This window comes from Vanessa tameamea, chromosome 22 (genome assembly GCF_037043105.1).
Source record: "Vanessa tameamea isolate UH-Manoa-2023 chromosome 22, ilVanTame1 primary haplotype, whole genome shotgun sequence".
In the NCBI taxonomy this organism is placed as follows: Eukaryota; Metazoa; Arthropoda; class Insecta; order Lepidoptera; family Nymphalidae; genus Vanessa; species Vanessa tameamea.
The window spans coordinates 8,595,099-8,612,731 of NC_087330.1; the positions used below are offsets into that span (position 1 = coordinate 8,595,099).

Here is a 17,633-nt window from a genome sequence, read left to right on the forward strand (position 1 = left end):
TGTGCGTGTGTGTAGTACTTTACGTGTATAAGGGTGCGTATATGGTTAAATAATAATCGACATAGTTCGATGCCTTTGAACAATTTTTTTTTTAATAAAAATAGTGTCAACAGCCGAATTCAGAACTAGAAGGATATATTAGTATCAAAATGTCAGCTGTCTTCTGTTACATATATACCCAAGCCGTTTAACTGTCTTTAATTAAAATATATTATATTTGACAGTACACTCGAAGTTTATGTATAAGTAGGGTCTATATAGGAAAACTCTATGATAACAATTACGTATATAGTTTAATTAGTAGTCAATTAATTGCAAAAACTTAAAAGTGATAATAAAAGAAGATCATGATTTAAAGATATCGACAATCATGATTTACCGGTCATTTATATAACCGGAATATGCACTAAACACCAGCGGTACCCAATCGGTCCTTTGCAGATGCTAAAGCGACGTTTCAATGGTTGGCCCAGCTTCAACTCCAAGCTAGGGACGTTCGCGAGGTACTGCGAACACTCCGACTCCCGGCAACGATTACGGGGAGAAGGTACGCATAGCACCGATCTTCTTCAGCGGAGCGGATCCGCTGCATCTTTTTATGACAGAAAAGATTGAACTCTGGCAGAACTTTATCAGAAAGATACCATCCAGTACTTCTCGTCGCCGATCATAGCGCAACAACTAAGTGACTGAGTGTCAAATGATTTACTGAACATATTTTTCGTAAAAAAAAAGTTGAAACACCTTTAATTCTATAATATAACAATTTTTACCGATATTACCGATCCCCGCTTAATCAGGGAGCGCGGTATTAACGATTCAAAGGTACCCGTCACGCTTACGTATGTAGCTTAACATAAGCGGATTAAAATATGTGATATCGTTGGATAAAGCTGTCTGTAGCGGTTTTGTATTTATTGATATTTCTATATCAAATTATTCTTTATTGTTTGGGTCAAACGCAAAACTTCGTGTTTATACAAAATAATTTTTTAGGAAATTTGGCGCCAAAATGATGTTTAATTTTTTAGTATCAAATAGTATACATTCGTTCATCATTGTTGCGTTTTGAATATTTTTCTTATACAGCCTTAGTACCGCTCTCTATCCGATCAGTAACTTTCTTCCGATCTCTAAAATTAATTCTTTGTTAAATCGTAACAATTCACTAAATTGCAATAAAGAATCCTCTTTAATTTTATGCACATCTACGGCTAGAAGTCTTCAAAATGAGACCTCAAAGTCTTCAAAATGAAACGATTTTTTAAATGCAGCCATCGTCCCATAAACACTGAGACAAAAATCGGCTTACTCTTTTAATAAATAAGATTCAAGTAGGCTCCTAGAAGTAGTTATGAAAAGTTATCTTACAAAATTAATATTATACTACAATCCATACGTAATACAGATTTCGAGAGTAACCAGTAAGAGACTCAGAAGGTGCTTTACATTCCTGATTATGAGATTATAGGAATTATGCCACTCTCTTTTCTCAATATTATTCTGATATGACATGAGAGGGATCAGATACAGATGATCTTTTACTGGCTTTCGTTATCAAATGAGTTTAACACTGACAACTTTTTTAATCCAGACTGTTACCCAGAATTCCTTGAAAAAAAAAACAATTTTTTTTTTCTGACAGAACCGGTATTTGAATCAAGGACTTCGAGATCTACAGCCTTACAAGTCAGCTAGCACAACGAGACATATACGAATGAATAAATATTATAAGTAACAAAAATACAGCTATTGGTCAGTTAGTTTATCTTTGAATTATAAATAACATATTAAATACTTCACAAATATTTACAAAATGAATTTCGAATTTCAAAAGCAAGATAACTTTAAAATATGCGCACCTAAAACCGTAAAATTATTATTCGACGTAAACGATTTGTAAAATTTACGCTATCTCCGTTTGAAAATACTTTAAGTATTTCGTAGCTTTTAAGGTTATTTTATTATCCTAAGATATGCAAAAATATCCTTTATATCACACGAATTTGAGGTTCACTTAAAGGAAAACGGGGAGGTTTGAGACACTTAGGATTTTACGCAAAGAAAAGCTGAAGTTAATATTTTAAATTCTTACGATTAATGATGATCACGTCGTCCCGACCGATTTCGGTCACGGCGACGAATTACAAGGGAGACCAGGCAAACTGTGCAGGACACTTTATAGACCATAAGTGTGAGCAAACACAGATGTCCTCATAAGTCTCACGCTCTTATAATCCAATGGGACGGCAAATACGACACAATCGTAAATAGCTCAGGCGCAGGACTAATGGATTATAATTTATCATACTTCCCAAGGCACGGGACATTGTTAACTTCCAGACCACAGGCTTTTACTGAATTAAATGAATTTTCATCGGCCCGAGCTTGGGTATCAACCCGGAACCTCCGAATCTGTTGGCTTATATCTAGCTATTAGACCAACTTCGCAGTCAAACTTCGTTTAACTATTGAATTATTCACAGTTGTGAAACATAAAATGACATCAACTAAGGGAACTGATATATTATGTCCCTTATGCCTGTATTTACACTGGCTTATTCACCCTTCAAACCAGAACACAACATTACTGAGTAATTTGAGGTAGAAAATGTAATGAGTCCTACCTAAGTCGAGGTTGCACAAATCCCAAATCAGTTTAGACGAATTTAAGTTACGTTCTACTTAGCCGATAATCATGTAAAATATTTTTAGTTCAATTTTAATTTTATTATATTTTAAAGAATCATTTTTACTGAATAAACTACTTCGTTAGCCAAAAGCCTTAAAGAAAATTTCTCAGTGTTTACTTAAAATATCTGCACTACTTTAAGCGTTCTACAGTTATCAATCAGACGAACAGATAGACTGTTTGAACCAGACCGAAGTGATGGCTGAAAAGTAATTTTTCTTGAATAACAGAAAATACGGCTGGAGAATTTAGAGTAATTTCAAACTATTTCAAGTCTCTTTTTATGATATAGGTAGGCGGACGAGCAAATGGGCCACATGATGGTAAGTGGTCACCACCACCCATAGAAAATGGCGCTGTAAGAAAAATTTAACCAATCCTTTCATCGCCAATGCACCACCAACCCTGGAACTAAGATGTTATGTATCTTTTGACTTTAGTTACACTGGCTTACTCACCCTTCAAACTGGAACACAATAATATCTAATGAGTGGGTGGTACCTACCAAGACGAGCTAGCACAAAGCTCTACCAAGTAAATCCATAAATTGCAGACATAATAAATACAGCGGGTGGGAGGGATATCAAAATATCAAGGGAATGTCGAATATACTTTATGATATATTTACATTAACAACAAAGACACGATTTCGACGACGATATCTTTTTTTTATTCTTTGCAACTTTATTTTATATATAAAAAAATGTATTATTGATAGTTTTTTATTTATTCTTTTAAGAATTTTCTTTATAATAAATTTCAATTTAAAGTAATATCGTTTTAGCTGTGACAAGTTAGCTTGTTAGTGTCGTGTACAATATTGTAATTTTAAATTAAGAATGTATTATAAAATAAATCAATGATACTTTATGTCTTACATAAATTGATTTTTAGTATAAGTTGGTCTAATTAATAGAAATAAAATTTTAAAAGTATTGACTGCACTGTATAAGAATTGTGCAATTACTTATACTTTAGTGCTAAAGTTGTCATAAATGTTATTGTCCGTATTAAATCAGCCGTTGAAAGTTATTTACGACATGCGTTTACATATGTTATACTTTGTTTTCACTATCCTGTTCACAAGTGAGATACTGTAAGAATTCACTTTGTATCTCATTCATGAAATGTTGATAACCGATTTGCAGTGATACGATATTTTGATACATGTATTTTAAAGATCAAAATCTGACATGTCACGGTCGTGTTTTGCGGTGGCTTTCGAGTTTCTTCTTACAGAATACCTCTACAGATGTGTGCTTGAATTTGTTTTTAAATAAAGGCACCACTGTACGTAGATCATTGAAGATTTATTTTTAAGATTATCAAATTTATTTACTTTTTTTTTCTTATAATTGGCCCGAATTATATGGAATTAATAATATTCCTATCTACCCCTCTTTTTAAGCTTATCACTTGTGTTCGAGTGAGAACGACAATAGCCCAAGGGGTCAGGAACAATCCTGCGACTTTTTACATCGCTAGGCGGTTCGTGAACCATTGCGCCATTGATACTTAATTTGTGAAATATACACGCATTAAAATCATTATGTCCTATGTTTTAACTAACAGGCCAATGTATTCTATGAAAAGTTTTTCCTCCCGCTAATCGACTTAATAATCTAAGTGATTCTAATGTTGGTTACATTCTTGTTTGCTCACGTGCTATCCTTTAATCTATTAAAATAATTAATTGAATAGTTCATGTTTTTAAATAGGGGAATACTTGTTTCAAATATTTAATAACTTAGTATAGAAAAATCGATAGTATTCATACGAAGGAAGTCACTATATTTGTGTATATACAACCTCAGTAGTGTTGAAATATTTTTGGTTTATTTATATTTGTAATTTCAATGTGTGCGTTAAGATAAATCTATGACCGATCGAAAATATGTTTAGTATTAGATCATATTTATTATAAAAATGAAAATATATTTTTGTAAGTAGCCCAGATTGACTTGCACAAAGTCCTACAACCATGTAGTGGTTAGTAGCAACTTAGTATTATTGTATTCCGTATTGGTATTATTAAGTTAAGAGCCGAGATGGCCCAGTGGTTAGAACGCGTGCATCTTAACCGATGATTTCAGGTTCAAACCCAGGCAGGCACCACTGAATTTTCATGTGCTTAATTTGTGTTTATAATTCATCTCGTGCTCGGCGGTGAATAAAAACTTCGTGAGGAAACCTGCATGTGTCTAATTTCAACGAAATTCTGCCACATGTGTATTCCACCAACCCACATTGGAGCAGCGTGGTGGAATATGCTCCATACCTTCTCCTCAACGGGAGAGGAGGCCTTAGCCCAGCAGTGGGAAATTTACAGGCTGATTATGTATGTTTATGTTATTATTAAGTTTAACCGTTAGTGAGCCAATGTAACTACAGGCACATAGAATAATTATTTTTTAAATATCTGATTCTGAATGTTACTTGCCACCCACCTTACCACCCAGTCATTATATGTTTCATTTCCAAACAATATATAGTATTATTGTGTTCAAGTTTGAATCTTTAGTGGATATGTAACTAGAGGCACATGCAAAATAAAATTTTATTACCCAAAGTTAGCCTTGTAAGGAATGTTTAATATTTCTGACAGCACGAGTGTCTATGGGTGTCTTTTACTACGAATAGACATTGGCGCTAACGCAAAAAAAAACGCAAACGTATTTTTGAAGCCAGCTATTCTCTCTCTATCACCAGCGAGTCTCCGTTCTATTGAATGAAACGAATAAAAAATTATCTTTTATACAAATTACAATGAATACATATTTTTTTCATTTGTAATACAATTATTCTAGTATTGTTTTGTGCATATTGTATAACAATCAATGCCACTTAGATTATTTATATACCTATGTATGTTGATGGAGTGTCGCACTACAAAACTGTAATAGAATATCGGATTAAAAGAAACGAGCCGACTTTGTTACCTTGGTGTGCATGACAGCGACTCTTGCTTATCTCCAAACGATCACTTTACTAGTGTGCGTGTACTTAGTGGCCAACTCTCGGCCACAATTTCTTTCAAAGCGTTCCAAGCTTTGACGGTCTATATAGGAATATAAAAAATCAAAGGTAAATTGGTTTTCGACGATAGTTCATTTAACTTTTTAATAGTCTCGCATCGATTGATAGACCTAGTCAGGCAGAATATTTTAAAAACTTAAGGGGACTTTTTAATTATCTTTTTAATTGGTAACTTTAGATACAACATGCAAATTAAAAAGATTAACATGCAAGGTAAAAGTCTTTATATATCCCACTGCTGTGATAAAAATTAAATTCACGAAAACGAGATGAATTATAAACACAAATGAAGCACCTGTATTATCAGTGGTGTCTGTGATTTGTACTCACAATCTTTGATTATATCCAAAGCCTTTGATTGTGTTCAACATGAAACTCTGGTCAGGAAACTATATCACTATGGAATTAGAGAATGTGCACTCGACCTTCTGACTTCTTATCTTAACAATAGAATTCAGAGGATTGACGTTAAAGGGACAAGGCCTCCTGGGGTCTCAGTCGGTATGGGGGTCCCACAAGGATCAATTCTTGGACCTTTTCTATTCCTCATATACATAAATGACTTGCCCTTTCTTGTTGGGAACAAACATGATATAGTATTGTTTGCTGATGATACCTCTTTGGTTTTTAAAATTAATACGAAACAGGTACAATATGACGATGTAAACAATGCTATGTCTATGTCAATAGTACGCTGGTTTAGCGTAAATAGTCTTAGGCTGAGTAATAAAAAAACTGAAATTGTAAAATTTAGCACACCAAACGTGCAAAATGTAAAACCCGATGTACTTGTCTATGGGGAATCGATGGATCTAGTTGAAACAATTGAATTTCTTGGCCTTACTCTTGATGCCAAGTTACAGTGGCTCCCCCATATAAACGGATTGGCCGGTAGACTGAGTTCTGCGGCATTTGCGGTCAAAAAAATTAGATTATTTACCGATGCTGATACGGCTCGCCTAGTTTATTTCAGTTACTTTCACAGTATAATGTCCTACGGTATTATGCTTTGGGGTAACGCAGCCGCTATCCATACTATATTTGTGCTGTAGAAGAGGGCTATTCGTGCAATCTATAACCTAGGAGCCAAAGAATCATTAAGATATAAATTTAAGGAAATTAAGATATTAACTGTTGATTCTCAATATATATTCTGTAATGTTTTGTATGTACGGAAAAATATTAATGTTTTTATGAGAAAATGTGATTCTCATAACATTGGTACAAGGAACAAACACAATCTTGTTACTCCTGTTACTCGACTGCATTGAGTCAGTAACTCTTTTGTGGGGCAATGTATACGCTTCTATAACAGGAGCCCAGAAAGCGTTCAAAATGCTTCTGTTGCCAAATTAAAAAAAAATGTTAAGGAACGCTTGTGGTGAAAGGTTACTATACAATTAGTGAGTTTATGTTTGATAGCACACCTTGGGAATGAAACGATCGCCTCCTGGCTGTTTCTATTCATATACAATTATGTATGTAATTAATTTGACAAAAAAAAGACCCGCTGAGTTTCTTTTTCTTTCTCAGGTCTGGGTGTTCCTTTTTCCGAACCGGTGGTACTGTTTAATTTGACCATCAATAAGTAAGTGTAATGCTTCTATGTTGAATAAAGGAATTTGAGTTTGAGTTTCAAAGAATAAACTTTTATAATTATGATTATTATATGCAAAAATTAAACTTTATTTAAAACGTTAATAAAGTGACATTCAATGTATAAGGCTAGAATTTGTATGATTAATTTCGTTGTCTTTTATCATGAGTTACATTTCGATGTAAAATTATTATATATTTCGTTTGAAATTAACTCATACCTGAAAACTATACGATACGCGAATTTGTAATGTTTCTGAACAATTTATTGTCAACGATTTTAATTATGTGATATTCGTAAGCGTTTAATGTGATTTGATTTGAAAAGTAACTGACGTTAATTGACTTGAATTGAATTGATTTTTCCAACATTTGAAAGGTTAAGGAGTACTTAAATCTTTAAGGTCATATTTGAGTATGGTTTATGACGCATCACAATATTAACTGTATTTAAACATATATTAACTGTATTTAAACATTTATCTGTTAAAAGGTTTCCAATTCATACCCGTGTCAGATATAGACAAGATATTTCGAGCACGAGACTTTTAGTTATTTAAGAACATGTAACCTAACTTACACTGAGCTTCAAAGCTTTAAGTTCCAAAAATATCAACGTTTTCGAAACTATTCTATAAGACAGACAAGAGGGTCTTTCAGATAACATATTATCTTTACATATATAATAAGCAAACTAAATATTTAGGTGAATATAAAATTCACGCTTCACAACAAAAGTCTTAATTTGAATCGGTTGATACTGTGAAGCGCAGTAATTTATTGAAAAATATAAAATAATAAAACTCTCCGGTGTATCGTCTGATATAAATTTTATGTATAATGAATACGAATTTTTTTCAGTAAGGCTTTGCAAAAACACGTCACCAAATTCATTGCATGGATATTATTTTCTCTAAATACGTTCCGTTCAATCCTTTAGACTGTGAAACTTTCCTAAGTCAAGCTCAAACTATGCTGAAAATTCTGTTGCAATTCGTCCGACACAAACTTACAGCGATTTATAACAAATTTTTACGTAATCTCTTTGACAAAACAATTTAAAAAGATATAATTAAACCGCATCGTATGAAGTAACAAATCGTACCATTTTACACACACACACACATTCATACATATTTTTCAAAGTTATGAAGATTTCTTAGCTTATAATCAATTTATTCCTATGTAAAACGATATTATTTATATTATTTTATTCACTCCCGTGTAGCCTTGATTTACGTAAAATCAAATCTTACAGTGAATTTTTTAACACTCTCACTAACAAATAAATCATAAATCATATGTTGTTAAATGATAACGTAGTCTAACAAAATAATTAATAATTTGAACATCGAACATAATTATATATTTAGTTAATTACAATGTACTGAAAAGCAATAAGTTTTTTTTAAATTTATTTTGTATGTCAAGGGTATGTGAAGTTCATATATCTAAAATATGACGTATACTTTGTTTCCAGATATGGGTACTCTTTAATCGTGGTGATTTAAATTAAGTTATATTTATTTTGCTATCAAACTTGAAATTATACACCCTGGTGAGATTTGTTTTTAATTAGTTAAAAAGCTCACAAGACATCTTATAATTGACATTAATGCGAATTAATTAATTAAAACTTAATAATTTACCACTTTCTAGTTATTTTAGGAATGAAGTTTAATGTTTATTCGCTTGGATTGTTTTAATAAACTTTGCTAAACAAATCTGTTAAGTTAAGGTAAGCATTGTAATTAGGCGTTTGATATTTATATAAACGTTAAAAAGTTAAGAAATGATTATATATTTGGTTGTTTTTTTTTATATTTTATGATCATGTATATAAATATATACATATTTGAAATAGTGTAATGAGTATTTTTTAAATATATTAGTTTATTTTTTCTAGATTTTATCTTGTAAATATTCATTATATCGTTAATACTTTAAGGCTTTTATGAAATGACGTTTAAAATATTTTCGACATATATTCATTATCTTATAAATTATTTATATTCAATATTTGACAAAACATATGATGTAAAAAGTACATAAGATAAATAATAATTATAAGGGCGTTTTGAATTTAACTTGACCACGTAGAACTAGCTACGTAGCTGCTACGAATAAGTTTGTTTCACGGGATTTCCAAAAAAAATATAAGATAATTTAACTCATCATTATTAAGAAAACCTTATTAAAAATACATATTTTTATGTGTATATATTTTGCTTTGCGCTTAAGGAGTGCTACGAACACGCTACAGTGTAGACTAGGATTATGACGTAGAATGCACTTTAAAATAAGAATTTAACTTTTTTTTTTAAAGATAAACCTGTAGGCGAACTACAGTAGGCTTATAAATTAATAAAATGAAGATTTTTCTAGATAGTGAAACGAAGTTCATTAGTTAATTAAAACCGTTTTAATAATGGTGCCACTAAACTTTATTAACTGTTTCTGTGTTAAAGGGCTCAAAGTATTATTAATAGAGTTAATAAAAAAATGCTTTAAATTACTTGAGGTATAAAAAAAATTAAACTTTTAATTCTACGTTAAAAAAAATATACTATTCACTAAAAATTAAATTTGTTATTTTTATAAAACTAATAATAAATACTCGTTATTATAATACAAAAGCTTTTCAAGAAAGCTTAAAGTTTCACCGTAATTATGTCCCGTTATTTGAAAAAGTGAAATATTTTTAAAGGTAAAATAAATAAATACTCACTTGCTCAAACTTGTCGTTAACGTTGCGTTGAGCTTTCAGCAGTTGCGTAGCATAGCCTCCCGTTCGTCACTAACTGCGAACTCAAAGCGGAGTTCTCTTTTATAGGCGCCACCCATAGGCGGGGGCTGATCCGCCTTACTTGTTGAACTGAATGAATTTATCGAGGTACGAACTTTGCCCGCAACTTTGTTTGCGTGGACATTTAAAATATGAAAATCGTTTATACCGACTTAAAAAAAAGAAGGTTTGACAGATGAATTCACTGGTGATTTTTTATGAAGAGAAAATTTCGTTTTTGTTCGTTTTTCGGATTCAAGTAAACCCACTAATTGATGAATTTAAATATTTTAATTTAACCTGCAGTTATTACAATTTCTTATTGTTGTTCTAAATTCTACCACTGGTTCTGAGAGAAACACCTCCAAAGAAACTCAGTGGGATATTTTTTTTATATAATAGTTATAGAACGATTTCAATTAATAAGGAATATTAAAATATATCTACTATTTTTTCAGAATCTACTACTGAATTTCTTACCGGTTCTTCTCGGTAGAGTCTGCATTCCGAACCGGTGGTAGCTTTACTTTAAATATTTTGTTAAATGACGATTCAAAAGTGCTTATAAAAGCCTACTTGAATAAAGTATATTTTGATTTGATTTGATTTAATATGATTGCCACGAACACTATAATAGATACATGAAAATGTGGTGTTAGATGTTTGAAGATATTTATAATTTCAACAGTAAAAATCAGCTTTGACGTATCGTGTCTCCATCTTTTAGAAATAAGACACACTTAACTTTTTGTTAAATTTATTTGACACAGTGTTAATCTTTATATATCGAATCGATTTGGTCCAGTGGTTAGACCACATCTTAACCGTAGATTACGGGTTCAAACTCAGGAAAGCTGTAATGTCTATGCTTAATATGTGTTTATAATTCATGTCGTGTTCGGCGCTGAAAACAAACATCTCGAGGTTCCATGTGTCGGATGCAAATCTGTCTCATGTGTATTCCACTAATCCGCCTTGAAGTGGCGTGGTGGAATAAGATTAAATAACACAAAAAAGGCGTGCTCATTTTTAAATATAGATTTGAAAATCACTTAGCTCTTTATTTATCGAGTTAGAATATTTGTCTAATACTTTTATTTAATGTACTCATGCTAAGGAGGAACGAGTGGTTATCTTTAACTAAAGTTAAGCATTCATCATTCCTATTGTTTATAAAATATAAATATAACTCAGAATATGTTCGATTTCATTCTTTTAAATATAATTTGAAAAAAATATGAAGTTTTGTGTTTAATTTTAATTTAATAAAATTGTCTTACATGCCTTGTAATATATATATATGTATAATTTTATTAATAATATAATTATGAAACCCTATATTATGTAAAATTACACTTAATAATTATAAAAAAAATACTTTGTCGTATAGCTGTATTTAATCCCGTCTATCAAATCGGAACACAATGTTTAATATTATTGTGTTCCTGTGTCCCAGTGTGCCAGTGTCCCAATGATGATGGTGCATTGATGATATAGTGGATGGTTTATATTTATACACCAGCAAGGTATCTATGGGTAGTGGTGACCATTAATCAGGTGATCATCAGGTGGTCATATATATGCTCTATTTATGTATAATACGTAATTAATTTTAAAATAGTGTATATGTTACTGTAAAAGCTCGAATTAAGGTAAATCTTAACATTTTCCAGTTAAACCTAAGATTTACCGATTATGAATGGTATGGTTCCCAAAGTTGATAGAGCATTGGTGATATGAGGAATAATTATTATTACTTATAGTATTAATCACTGACAAACTCTGTAAGTGTAATTAAAATGGTGGCAAAGAGTAACTACTGAGTAACTTGCCGGTTCCTCTCGGTAGAATCTACTTTCGGTGGTAGCTTTAAATTTAATTCAACAGTGTAACATGACGATTCAAACGTGTTTTTATAAGCCTATTTGAATAAAGAATATTTTGATTTTGATTCTAAGTTAAGTAACAGCCTGTAATTTAATTCAACGCATTGCTTTTCTGAGAACACGTTAATAAAGAATATTTTGATTTTGTAAAATTACATTAATAATTACTTAAAAATAATTAAATCACCCAGTGTCCCGAACAAGCCTTCAAAAGATATATTGATGTTAATATTTCGATAAAGAGTAATAAGGGTGCCGTATGATTATAACTCATAAACTATGATAACACTTATCTGTGGGACAGATTATTAATTTACAATTTATGTCACCAACGTATTTAAATAATTATTAACGTAGTAAGGGCGTCGTAAAAATTAAGCCCTTCAGTTGGAATCTATTGGGCCAAAATTTTCCTTAAAAAAACTTCCACCATTTTGTCTCCATTATAAAAATGGTAGAAAAATATATTCGTGTATAATGTCTTAAATACAATAAGCTTAACATAAAGTTAAACTAAAATGTAATAGTTTTTTTAAAATTATTATTAGATTGTATTCACTAATATAATGCCCTGTATTACTTCGTTTGAAGTGTGAGTGAGCCAGTATAATTACAAAAAAAATATGGATGACAACGCAGTGTAAAGGTCGAAATAAATATATACTTTATTCAACTAGTCTCTCACAAACACATTCGATTTGTAATAATTTTATAAAAAAAGACAATGAGTTCGGAATATAGATTCGACCGAGAAGGAAAATATATATAATAAAAATCACTCTTTATTCGAATAAACTCATAAAAACACTTTCGAATCGTCATATTATATATATTTAATTAAATATAAAGCTACATACGAAACTACATCACTATATTTACTATGATTTATGTAGGTAATGTGAATGTTAAGGCAATTTTATTCATATAACTTTAATGAGCTCACAACTATATGAGTTCGGTTGTAACGCTTGCAATTAAACTGGCTCACTCATCCCTAGTACCGGGTCACATAGTATCAACTCATCCGTTAATTCGAAATGTAAAACTGGTTCTTTGTCGACAAGCGATACTGAATACAATAATTATAAGTCTTAAAGTTAGTAAGCATCAAATTAGCATATAACAGTAAATCGTTATTTCGTGTGTCGTCGAATTCTTTAATTTGAGAATAAATACGGTTCGAATGTGATTCGTACTGTTACCTGATAAGTCACTTTCGTTCAAAGAACTGAGCACTGTGACCAATTTTAAACTTACTTATGTGAAAAGTTCTTATGGAAATAAAAATGGTTTCAATATATTCTTATGGTGTGTAATTCATCACGTGGAATTAGTAGCAAGAGTAAATTTTCTGAGATCTGTCCTCTTGAAGATATTGTGCGGAGCTAATTCCATGCAGTTCCAATGCGGAAAGATACAAGTCTTGTAAAATTTCACTCGAAATATGGAGATTTTCTTGTTGTGTTTTCTGAAACGACAGTATGGAATTTTATATATTAATAACGTAAGCCGATTTTTATCCCAGTGATTATGGGATGGTAGCTGCACATATATAATCGGTTATGGTCTCATTTTGAAGAGCCCCGGCGGTATATGTGCAGAAAAATAAAGAGGATTCTTGATTGCAATTTACTAAATTGTTACGATTTAACAAAGCATTAATTTTAGAGAGTGGAAAACAGTTACTGGCCGGTTAGAGAGCGGTACTATCATGGCTGTATACGAAAAAAAATGACAAACGTAAACAAAATTAAAGTACATTGTTATCAACAAACTCCAATTCTAACTGAACTGATGTATACTATTTGACATTAAAAAATTCATTCAAAAAAGGTTTCATCATTTTGGAGCCAATTGTACATAGATGAGTGACTTGCAGTATACAATGAAATTAAATGAAAACAAAACCTGTCATATGTTTAGAAATTCCTAAAAAATCTTTTGAATGAACGCGAAGTTTCGAAGGATTCCCACTAGTTCATTATAAATGCTTTACAAGACAAATGTGAAATGTATTTAGTGATGCTCGTCTGGCGTTTGATTAACTTTACTTGTTCTAACAACTGAAATCAATAGCATTTAAGTTGTAATAAAATTATCCTTTATAATTGAAACCACTATGTGAAGTTCATCGAGAAATCCTTTGTGCTAACTCAGATATTGATCCAAACGATAAAAGGATCAGGAAACAGTCCATCAATAAGTCTTAGAGTCAATATTAGATTTCTTTTACAAATCAACAGACGGCTGTGCGCAGCTTTGCTCATGTTGAACCAAATAAAAATAGTTATGAAGGCATTAAAAATTTTTTTTATTAAAGATTTTAAATTATTAAAAAGTAATCAAAGGCCTCTTCTCTTAGAAAAGATGGTTTAGAATTTGATCACTCTGCATCTTCAACAGCATTTTTCTTTTTTCCGAGGAATTGTTTGGATTAATAACGGCCGCTGAATTTCAACTTCGGACATAGTGTCCGAAAGCAAAGTTTCAATCTCACCTTCTATATTTCCGAAAATCCACAACAGCGCCATATTTAAGGAATTTTCTGCCTCACACATTTTTGTAGACCTTGCTTCCTATTGTGGTTTTCCTGAACCAATGCGACTTAGGAACCTTGAAGAACAGCTAAACCAAGAACAAAGAGCCTACACATTCCTTAAAGGCCGGCAATGCAACAGCGAACCCCCTGGTGTTGCAATGTCCATCCATATCCATTGGTCACTATCCAAAAGTGAGCCACGATTGCTACCTATGCCATGAAAAATGCTATAATTTTATTTTGCGTTACTAATGTTATGTGTTTGCTATTTATTCAATTTATGCAAGCCCGTCTAATGTGGCAATACGTAGATTTGTTTTATTCCACTTGGAACTCTGAGAAGGACCCATTATTTCTAAGATTAGCGCTTATACCCAAACAAACAAATAAACTCTTTAAATTTATAATATTAGTATAAATTAACTGGAGGTCTTTAGTTTTTTCGAAGAATATTACACAGCTTATTTCAAAACCTAATACAATTTTATTATGTAAAGTTCAGCGTGTCTCTCTACAGCCGTTACTACAATAGAATTCCTTTTGTTAGACATCACGGAACAGGAGAACGCCAGCTATAAGACCTATACGACATTTTCTCATCAACATGGATCAAAGTCTTGACTGTAAATATAAATTTACTTGTAAAGATTGCGGCAAATAGTCCAATATTATCTTTCGACCAATGACCGCATAGTTCATAATAAATTCGTGAAAAATAACGCTTGGATGAAAAAACAAAGATGCAATTTAGAAAATAAAAATAAGTAAGTATAAAGTAATGTAAAAAATTTTGTTTAGTTTAAAAATAAACATTTACTAATCAAGAATTGTTTGGATATAGCAGAGCTACTACACCTTATATTAACAAATTTATATAATAAATTAAAATAAATTAAATATATTAACATATTTATCACATAAAGGTTTGTTAATCTTGTCTTTGGTGAAGGCGATAGATTTATTTTCCGAACCGAAACAAATAGGACGTGTTACTTATTAAAGATCTTCAAATAATAAATAATTATGCTTTATTGGTACTTATTTTTTAATTCATTTGAAATACTGTTACTACTTGTAATGGTATAGTTATATGTTAGGTAGTTTTCTTATAATGTTTTTTTTTGTTTTTATGTTAGAGGTGGCAAACGAGCAGGAGAACAGAAAGGTGGCATGGTTTTCGGAGTGAAGCCGTTTTGCAGAAACGACCAAACCAGGGCTGGGACTTGCCACCAATGGGGACCGCAGAATACGGAATGAACAGTTTCATACCCTGAGTTACCACATCATCATGTTCATTTAATTGAATAAGAAAACGAATGTTTTAAGATTTTTACAAAGTGTTATATTATTGAGTTGTATTCCCCAATTTAATGATCTATATTGCTTCGGTTTAAGAGAGAGAGTGAGTCAGTGTAATTACACTCACATACACTTATGATTGGCAGTGCATTAGTGTATGGAGTGGTTTTTAGCAGCGTCAATGTAGGTCAAAATCAAAATATATTTAAAGTAACTAAAAATAGTTATTTAATCTTTATAGATAGAAAGGTTAATATGAAAAACTACCAGTTCTGAATGTAGATTCTACCGAGAAGACTGATAAGAAACTCAGTAGTTATATTTTTCATCAATCAAAAAATGTACATATATTAATATTATACACAATCATATATATGTAATCCGCATGAAAATTAACGAATTACAATATATTTTTTACACAATAGAACGTGAATGAGATTTGTTAAAAGTTCAGAACTGCCCGGAATTATTCCTTACCTTACATCACCAATGCGCTATCAACCTTGAGAACTAATGTTATGTCTTGTGCCTGTAGTTACACTGGCTTACTCACCCTTCAAATCGAAGCACAACAATACTAAGCATTACCGTTTGACGGCAGAATATCTGATGAGTGGGACATACCTAGATCTACCACTAAGTATAGTACTAATATAAAACTAAACATGAATTGAATTACACATAAGCAAGTCTACAGAAATGCTAAAACAAAGGAAAAAAGTATTCAGCCACGTGCAACATCTGCTTGGTATAATTTACAAAAGTAAAAACAGATAGCGGTGTAATTGAAGTTATATTAAATGAATCCAAAAGGAATTAGAAATGAAACGAACGGGGTAACGTTGCTGGCATTCTTGCTACCATTCCACGCGGTCGTGATTTGTTCAGTCACTATTTTAAAGTTTTTATTTGTGGTAAGTATTTAATGTTAGTAATTCTTATGTAATTTAAATATTGTTACCTTATTAGAAATAGCAATAAATTTAAAAGTCACTGGCTCCAAAGTCAGTGATCGTGATTTTGGTCGTGGTATATATTTTATAGGCGAACGAGCAAATGGACCAATGATGGTGAGTGTTCACCACCGCCCTGAAGTTACACTAGCACACTCACTCTTCAAACCGGAATACAATATTCATCCTACTGTTTAGTGGTAGGACATTTGATAAGTGGGTGGTACCTACCTAGATAGGCTTGCACAAAGCCCACCGAGCATGAAAATGTTACTATCATTATATGTTAATGATATTATACTGCTATATAAAAGTGTTATATGATCCTTATTCTCTGTCTCTCTCTATCTCATATAATCCTGATACGATACGATTGGAGAGAGATTGAGGACAGTACCAACGGACTTACAAACTATCCGAGGAACGGGATTAATCGCCGCTTATTTAACTGCTACTAAGATTTTATTTGCAAAAACACCTTGTTACTATTTATTGGTTAGGCCCTGGATTCGAATCAAGATCTCCGCGGGACTTACAACGATATCAGGTAACTAAGCCAATGACGTTTAAAAAAGTAAAACTCATAATATAAATAATACTTTAAATCTCAATAGCAACGTTCATTTTAATCTAAGTTATTTTTAAATGATTTACGATAATACTTGAAAAAAATAATTTAAAGCTAAAAGTAAATAATCCAAAGTGTTTTTTCCTTAACGTTTAATAAAGAGCGTGATGCAGACTTAGGTTTAAAGCTTAATTCCAGATAAAATCCCTTTAACGTTTATTTAAGAATCGTTACATAAAAATAGTTAAGCCTCTATTTGTGATCTTTAGTATCTCAACT

At 31.6% G+C, this 17,633-nt stretch overlaps 1 protein-coding gene across 3 annotated transcripts in view; it reads right to left on the reverse strand.

Annotated features, from left to right (window-relative positions):
• The window catches only part of LOC113400677 (allatostatin-A), a 241,578-nt gene that overhangs the window by 50,400 nt on the left and 173,545 nt on the right, over positions 1-17,633 (reverse strand). The window contains exon 1 of one of the 3 annotated variants that reach the window (XM_026640326.2): positions 10,053-10,149. The exons of the other annotated variants lie outside the window; for them this stretch is intronic. The gene's annotated coding sequence lies outside the window, so the exon portion shown is untranslated. Of the gene's footprint in view, positions 1-10,052; positions 10,150-17,633 lie in introns of those variants that run through there. 3 annotated transcript variants of the gene reach the window in all.